General features: G+C 42.0%; 1 long non-coding RNA gene across 1 annotated transcript in view; it reads right to left on the bottom strand.

Annotated features, from left to right (window-relative positions):
• Window positions 1-364: 364 nt before the first annotated feature.
• The window catches only part of LOC123284238 (uncharacterized), an 84363-nt gene continuing 75842 nt past the window's right edge, over window positions 365-8885 (bottom strand). Inside the window, exons 11-12 of the long non-coding RNA XR_011501878.1 lie at window positions 5497-6014; window positions 365-454 (exon numbers count right to left, since the gene is read on the bottom strand). This is a non-coding gene — a long non-coding RNA (uncharacterized lncRNA). The remainder of the gene's footprint in view (window positions 455-5496; window positions 6015-8885) is intronic.

Raw genomic sequence — 8885 nt, 5'->3', positions numbered from 1 at the left:
ACTACCAGCAAGTTATTGCTTTTTAGAAAACTACTCTCATCAAACACGTCAAATAGCTAGCCACCTCAAAAACACACATGGTTCCCTAAATTTTATAGGAGAATAGATGATCTACTTTGGTATTCAAGAGTTAGAGCTTCTAAAATTGGATTTAATTTTTCCTTTTAGACTTATTTACAACTAATTCTTAACATTAATATTTATTAAAGTAAAAATAGCCTATTTATTATTGCTAAAAGCCCATGATGTCTTAGACTCCAGCATCTACTCCCTGTCTTTCTGTGCCTCCTCACTTAAGAAAGAAAGAAAAGACAAACCAATTCCATGATTTCTTCCTGGCATATCAACTCTTACCTCAGTATCGATCCACTTGTTCACCAAGGTTCTGTGTTCAATTCCAGGAGTACAGCATGTGGCCCCACCTCGGTCAATCAATGTGCCAACTGCTCCTTGCCTACGGTAATTGTTTCAAGGATGAGTATATGACCCATGTATGTTCAATTAGAATGAATCCTAGGACTCTTTTTTTTTTTTAAAGATTTTATTTTTTCCTTTTTCTCCCGAAAGCACCCCGGTACATAGTTGTATATTCTTTGTTGTGGGTCCTTCTAGTTGTGGCATGTGGGACGCTGCCTCAGCGTGGTTTTATGAGCAGTGCCATGTCCGAGCCCAGGATTCGAACCAATGAAACACTGGGCCGCCTGCAGCGGAACGCGCAAACTTAACCATTCGGCCACGGGGCCAGCCCCTGAATCCTAGGACTTTTGAAGATGTTCCTAAGAAAAGAATCAGGATAGGATGGACTAGTCTGCAGTAACAAATACCAAATCTCAGTGCCTTAACTCAACACGGTTTATTTCTCGCTCATGTCACAGTCTGATGTGTGGTGGGAGGCTCCCCTTCGGGGCTCTCCTCCAAGTGGTGACTCAGCGAGGAAAATGAAACAAGATTTTATAAACACATAGGATTTTTCTGCCACATAAGGGAGAGTATAGGAAAAAGTAAGATTGTAGAGTCATTTTCAGATGAACGTAATATCAAGATTAATTTTTTATTTTCATAAAAATGTTAATACGAGACATTCCAGAGTGTCTAAAACACCCAGAAATAATCACAGACATGCCTGTACCCACCCAGAGGGCACAGTGCTTCAACTCCTAGCAATGGAAAGTGCTCTGAGATGGAACTCTGGTCCATTTCCTTATTTTTTCCTTCCATGCACACTCAGCAGTCTGCCTTACTGTACACTGCCTGGAAAAAGGAGAGGACAAAGAAAGAAGTACAAAGGAGAAAGAGGAGAATGAAAAAGAGCAGAGAGAGAGGAGAGGGGACATTTAGGGAGAAAGAGGGGAGAGAAGGAGGGAGAAGAAGGCAGTAGTGATAGGACCCATGGCATCTGTGTTTTGAGTTTTTAGTAGATTGTCTAAAAACTCAAATAGCATTTCCTTAATTCTACACTTCTTGCAAATAGACTGTGGCCTCACACATGTAGAGAAGTGTGGCTGGTCCTGCTTATATGTGAAATAATAGAAAAAATAAATATTGGTCTCTGCCCACAGTTCCTGGCAGAGCCCCTAAAACCCTTGAAATTTCCTAAGTGATAAGAACATCTTTTGCTCTAATACTTGGTCTTTGACTCCTCTTCCTGGCACACAGCTCCTAAACCCCTTGGAATTTCCTAGTTGACAGGAATGTCCTTTGTTCTAATGAGGTGACTCCTTGTGGGCTCCCGGATGGGGAGGCTGGTTACCAGAAAGACCAAGCCATGATTAGAAGCTGGGAAATTTCAGCCCCATCCCCCATTCCCCAGAGAGGAGTGTGGGGCTAGAAATGGGGTTAATGATAGATCACACCTACATGAGGAAAGTGTGAGGTTCGGGGAGCTTCCAGGTTGGTAAACACATCCATGTACCGGGTGGTTGCTGCACCCCAACTCCATGGAGACAGAAGCTCCTGCATTGGGGATCCTTCTAGACCTCACCCTATGTATATCTTCATCTGTCTGTTCATCAGTGTCATTTATTAAATAAGAAATGGGAAAATATAAGTGTTTCCTTGAGTTCTGCGAGCTGTTCTAGCAAATGATTGAATCTAAGGAAGAGGGTCATAGGAACCTCTGATTTGTAGCCAAATGGGACAGAAGTTGTGGGTAACCTACAATTTCTGATTGGCACCTGCAGTGGGGGGCAGTCTTACGCGACTGAGCCCTTAACCTGTGGGGTCTAATCTAACTCCAGTTAGTGTCAGAATTGAATCAAATTGTAGGACACCAGCTAGTGTCTCAGAGAATTGCTTGCTGGGGGAAAAAATCCTCACACATTTGGTGATCCTAAGTGTCAGAAGTGAAGTGTTCTGTGTGAGTGGGGAAGGAGGCACAGAGGAAGAGGGTAGTTTTCCCCTTTACCTTACGATAATAGACCCCCTGCTTTGTGAAATGATTTGAATGACTCCAAGACACATTCCTGAAGGAAACATAATCTCCCTCCTTGGCTTCTTTCATGGCCTCCTGGCCTCCTCAGTGTTTCTGCAATAGCCTGCCATGGTGTCATTCCCTTTGGTTTAGGTTCCTGGGAAAAGTAATGTGTATCTCGGATAATATTTTTTAGATATTTTTCCTTTTGCATTCCCTTGTACAGACCACTCCCCCGGTCTTTTTCCATAGGCATCTATTTGCCTAACAGGTTTAGAACTGTTCCAGCAGGAATGCAAGGAGAACAGAAGCACTAATATTCATTATATAACATCCACCATGGGGTTTAGGTAGAAGATAATAGTTACTGAAGCCAGGCTTTATTAAAAGAGAGAGAGTTTTCTAACTTGATTTAGCTCTCAGATGATAGAATTTCTTCCATAGGCAGAGAGGACACCTTCCACTGTGCTATCTAAGTCCTGAGCTTTGCTGCCCTGGGGATAGAGAAGGATATTTATTTACATGTTAAACAACTTAGTGTCTTCTATGTGCTGGGCATCATTCTAGGTGTTAGGACTACAGCAAGTGAACAAAAGAGGCAGTTTTTGTTTAGGAACGTACATGCAGTGGAGTGCTGGTAAATGTTTAAACGAGCTCTCTGGAGAAAAAGGCACTGCTTTGTAGTATTTGCTAAGTTCATGCTATAAATACTCCCACAGTGCTGATTTCAAGTTACCCACATGATATCAGTAAACGCAGAAATGGGAAGGGAAGCACACAGTTGTTGACTCTCTTGAGCTGGCTACATGTGAGATAAAACTCTGTGTGTGTGTCTGTGTGTGTGTGGTGTGTGTGTTTGTGTCTGTGAGAGAGAGAGAGAAGGAGAGAGAATAATGTAAAATTCAGGATAATAATTACTTCTAGGGAAGAGGTAAGGGGCACGATGAGGTAGATGTAAGTTATCGGTAATGTTTTAGCTCCTGGGTTGAGTGGTTTCACGATGTTGATTATATTAATTAATAAATGAACAGCTAAAAATAAAAGAGGGACATGAAGGAAACCAATGAAGATAATGCATTATGAACCAAAATTTCTGATTAATTCAATTCTGTGCACATAAGGACCATAAAAGGAAAGTGAGATATGACATAGAGAATATCAAAAAGCTCAAAACATCTCTTTTTGCTGGAGAAATGGTGGGGAGCAGAAGATCCAGAAGCTGCAGCTAGAGATGGGCATGGGGTAGATAGGCAGGTCCTTGCACCTTCCTTAAAAGCCTTACCTGGTGGATGCTTTAGAAACATTCAGGCAGGCATGAGAAAGCCCAAGAACATCAGGACGCATGACCCACCTTCTCAGGTGAACTAGAGAGAGCCACACCCATCATCACTGGGCCATGGTGATTCAGGGGAGTGTGTGGGAAGGGTGAAGACAGATGGGCCTTGGCAGGGCTTACAGTGCCCCACAAATGCTGTGGAAATCAGGGGACCAGACATTTCCGAAGTGCCCCAATGAGAAACCATAGAAGTGCCAAAAGTGCCAGTGGACTGGCTAGGCCCAGGGCTGGGGCAAAGAGCTGCCCTGAGCCAAGATTTCAACATAAAAGGACAGAGGTTGGAATCCTGGACTTCAGCATGTGGGCCAGCACTTCATCCCCTAAAACTAGATGAGCCAGTTGCATCTCAGTGGCCACCAGTACAGGAAGCACAAAAACCAGCTGCTTCACTGTAGAGACCAGTGAGGATAGAGGGGGCAGTGCTAGGAGCCACATGTCCTCTCCCCACAATCTCCATGTAAGCCACACCCTGTCCCCACCTTCAGAGGAACAGTCAGAGGGAGAGGAAATCAGAGACTCTGAGCACTTTAAAGATATGGAGCAGTCACCTAGAGGGACTGTTGAATTTATTACCAGGCCTAGTTTTGCAGGTGTGAGACTAGAAGTCCCTAGGCTTGCTTTAAATTCTACTGTTGCCATCTTGAAATTTCTTAATTTTGAACAAAGGGGACTGCATTTCCACTTTACACTAAGCCCTGCAAATTATATAGTTGGTTCTTTTCATTACAATGCATTAAGTTTACTTAGAGACTAAACTAACATTTAGGGTTTTCTTTCCTATCCCCTAGAAGGTGGGGCCATGAAGAAATTGAGATGATTTATGGAGATATAAAGAAATATTTTCTCAGCCCAGTCTGAGAGTAGTGGGAGCAATTTCATCTTGTCATAAGTGCAGAAAAGTGTAATTGTCCATTAACAACTCATCCCACTCTTGGATCTCAAGATTCTTCACTTGCTCTGGTTCTTGACCTCCATCCCCATTCCAGAGTAGGAGTGCATCTGCATAGTCACTCCCTGGACCTCACCATGAGATCCTGGAATGTACACTGAATCTCACCACAACCTTCTTACACACCAGCCTCTCCCACCCCCCTGCATATATGGAACTTGCTGTTTCCCTGGGATCTCTAATCATCCAGCTCCTGCCATTAGCTCACTCTGCAATGTCATGTCAACACCACCCTGGCCTCCATGATACACTGTCCCCACCTCCCACCTTGGCATACTAGACTTCCAAGTCTCAATACTCAGTCAAGTAAGAGATCAAGCCTGACTTGTGCTGCTAGCTCGTTAAAAAAAAAAAAAAATTCTTTTTCTTATTGATTGCTGCAAGACTGGAAGCTTCTTGAGGAGAGAGGCCATATTTTATCCATCTTTGTATTCCTAACACCTAGCATTGTGGCCAGTCCAGAGCAGAAGCTCAAAAACGTTTTGTAGAATTGAACTGAACAACCTTCTCTCGAGCCCTCAATCCTAACCTCTTGTCTTTACCATCATCATATGACCTCCTCTCTAACTGCAGGGAGGAAATCAGTTATGGGACAAGATACACACACATCGACCCTCCTCCTCTCACCTTCCAGGAGTGGGGCTTTCCCAAAGCTCCTGTCTGGGCCCTCTGTTCATTCCTCCTCATCTCCCCAACCCCACCACATCATGTCTCTTCTCTACTCATAACAACACAATTGTGACAAGTCTCATCTCAGTGGGGTTTCTAAGACTCTCCAAAATGTGGCTTTACACTCCTTACCCAGCCTCATTTCCTGCTGATGTCCACTCTGGTCAGGCTGTTTTCCCACAAACTTTCGACACTGTGCATGTCCCCCGGCCCAGGACATCTGTCTTCTCTTCTGACTCCTCTTTTATACCCCTTTCTTCACAGTACCAGCATGATACCAATCTTGATAGAGAAAGATTTAGATGAATTTTTTATATTATAGTGAGCATCTCTTTTCTGAATTTCACTACACCTTCTCAGTCCTAATTTTTTAAACATTTGGAGAGAACAAACTGGAAAAAAAGAAAAAGAAAATTCCAGTCTTCTCTTTCTTCTGTGTCCTATGTATCCTTCTCTCAGTTCTTGATCTTTACCCCTCAAAGATACATACACACACACACACACACACACACACACACACACACAGTAGCAACTTCCTCTGGTGGAAGCCCTGGAGAGGATGGAATTACTCAAGACTGTGAGGAGTCAGGACCCACAACTTCTCCTGTTTTCCCAGGTTTGACTCAGTCGCTGTTGGGCTATTCTTACATCTACAAGACAGAATGGGGAACAGAAGGGATGAGTCAGTAATAGAAGCTTAAAGGAAGCAATAGAGAATTGGCATTAAGACATTTTGGGAAACTGACTCTAATAATCCCGTAGATTTATGCCATTGTTCACAGTGACTAGTAGGGAAGGAACTGTCAACTCTTTACAGTTTAGAGGAAAGAATTTTACCAGCTTTGCCAGTGAGGAAAATTGCTGTTGATTTGTAACACCACACTTGGAGTTGAGGCAACAATTTCCCTTCCAAATTCCCATAAATGTAGAGAACCAGGTTTTAGTTTGCAAAAAAACATAAAAATTTCTAGATAAGCCAGGGAGAGAAGAGGAGTTGTGTCTGACACAGCTTATTAAGGGACCACTCTACTTATTCTGATATGATTTAAAATGGGACATGGGGCAATGATCTCTTTACAGGGAGTATCTGGCCATCTGTTATGGTTAATTTTATGTATCAACTAGGCCAGGGGACCCATAAATTTGGTCAAACATTATTCCAGATGTTTCTGTGAAAGTATTTTTAAAATAACATTGACATTAAAATCTGCAGACTTTGAATAAAGCAGATTAACACTATTCCATAATGTGGGTTGGTCTCATCCAAGCAGTTGAAGGCTTTAATTGAAAAAGGCTGACCTCCTCCGAAGAAGAGGGAATTCTGGCAGCATTTTGCCTTTGGGTGTGACATGCAGCATTGACTCTTTCCTGTGTCTCTAGCTTGTCAGATTATTCTGCAGTTTTTTTGGACTTGTCAGCCTTCACAACTGTGTGAGCCAACTCCTTAAAATAAACCTTTCTCTTTATATATATATATATATATATATAAAGATACATATATATGTATAAACACACATGCACACAAACATATATATACACACACACACATCCTGTTGGTTCTGGTTCTCTGGGGAATCCTGACTAATACCCTATTCTACATAAGTGTGGGAACTTCCCTGAAGAGTGAGTTCGTAACGTCTCAACATTGACTCTTCTCCTATTCTACCTTTAGAGGCAGACCATTCTAATGTCTTTATCTCCCTTGGAGAAAAATAAGAGGCATTTTCCATGGATGAAGAGAAAGGATAAATGAAGCCAAACATATAATTCATTTTGATAGATATTAACTTTGTAGTACACTATGTGATTTCTTTGTATGAACTAATTTTAATACCAAAAAAAAGAAAAAAAAAGAAAAAGAAGGAGATAGAGAAGAAGGAAGGGGAAGAGGAGGAGGAGGAGAACAAGAATGAGAAGAAGGAAAAGAAGAAAGAGAAATGAAATTATTAAAATGAACAATAGGTCTTAAAAAAATTCTAAAACAAAAAACAGCATCCGTCCAGGATGAATCAATAGGTTGGCCAAACCCTTTTCTAGTAAAATGACATTTAGTTGCAAGAAAAGCAACCACAAAGGGTTTTTTTCTTTTCTCTCTCTTTTTTAAATTTTTTATTATGATTGGTACACCATCTATTTCAAAGCCTCATTTAAACCTTCTACAGTGAATCACCCCCACTGCATATTTTCTTAGTAACGGTAGTGAATCACTCTTTTAAAATGTTTTAAGCACCTAATGTTCCTCTGAATTCAACACTTAATAAATTTGTTAAATGCTGTTCTATATAAATGCTGCTAAATATCATAAGATCATCATTTTCCGTAGAATTGAGTATTTAAATGAGATATGAAAGGATACTGTCTTATTCCGACATCCCTGAAGATATATTAATTGCTGACGAGAGCAGGAAGCAGAATAGCATAGTCTAAAAAGTCCTAAACTTGAAGTCAAAAGACCTGGCTCCTAGTCCCAGCTTTCTCTACCAGGGTTATCTTAGCCAAAGCTATCTGATATCTCTGAACCTCAGGTATGGTCTTATCTCTAATATCTCAATGTTATGAGCAGTGTATGAGAGAGATTACTTAATGTGAGGAAGCTTGGTCCAGAGAGGGATTCATCTGCCCTGATGCAATTTAGGGAGGCATGGAACCAATAATGTTATATACAGTGAAACACCATGGTGAGAGGAGGTGTGAGAGTCGAGAGGATTTTCAAGGGTCTTGCCCAGGAGCTCTGGACTAAGACAATGTGGCATGAAGAGCTAAGTCACCCCTCTGGGCTAAAGAAAAGGTCTGTAATGGGGCCAACATGGTTTTCCCTCCACCCCAGGCTCAGGGGAGGGAAATATGGCCTTACAATGTGGCTGAACAGAATGAGAAGTCACTACTGGATGAGGCCACATGGCCTGGGCGTCCATGTTCTCTCTGACGGCAGGTGGCAGAAGTGATCCCTTCTGGCCAGCAGAACCAGAATGTCTGGAAACCGTGCTTCTAAGGGAGTCCCAGATATTTCAGGAATGTTGCCTTGGAAAGGATAGTCCTTGATATCAAGACACCCATTTGTGGATAAAAATACACACCTCTCTGAGTTGTTGAAAGGCTTATATATGTAAAGGACCTAGCATAGTGCTGAATTATTCTAGAAAGGATTAAAAAACATTTGGTTTTCTTTGGGTGAGCAGAACATAATCATAAAACTGATGTAGCTCAGAGGATTAATCTGAATTATCTGAATTACAACTGGGCGTGGGCCAGGGAAGCCTCTGATGCGAGGCTTCTGGAGCTGCCTGGGGTAGGGACTCATGCCTCCCACACCAGTCCCCGTTCACCCGGGGGAGAGCCCGAGGACAGCACGTGTGCTCATAGGAACGAGCGGATGATTATGTTAGAGCATTTAATCCACATGTATTTATTCACTAATTTGCTCTAAGTAGACGTAGTAAGAAAGGGGACTAATAAGTCCGTCTGAAGTCCAGGCCACGGCCTTAGCACTTTGCCTATTTAAACTCATTTAATATTCATAA

The sequence above is a fragment of the Equus asinus genome, chromosome 3 (genome assembly GCF_041296235.1).
Source record: "Equus asinus isolate D_3611 breed Donkey chromosome 3, EquAss-T2T_v2, whole genome shotgun sequence".
Classification (NCBI taxonomy): domain Eukaryota; kingdom Metazoa; phylum Chordata; class Mammalia; order Perissodactyla; family Equidae; genus Equus; species Equus asinus.
This window is presented reverse-complemented; position numbering and strand designations above follow the sequence as displayed.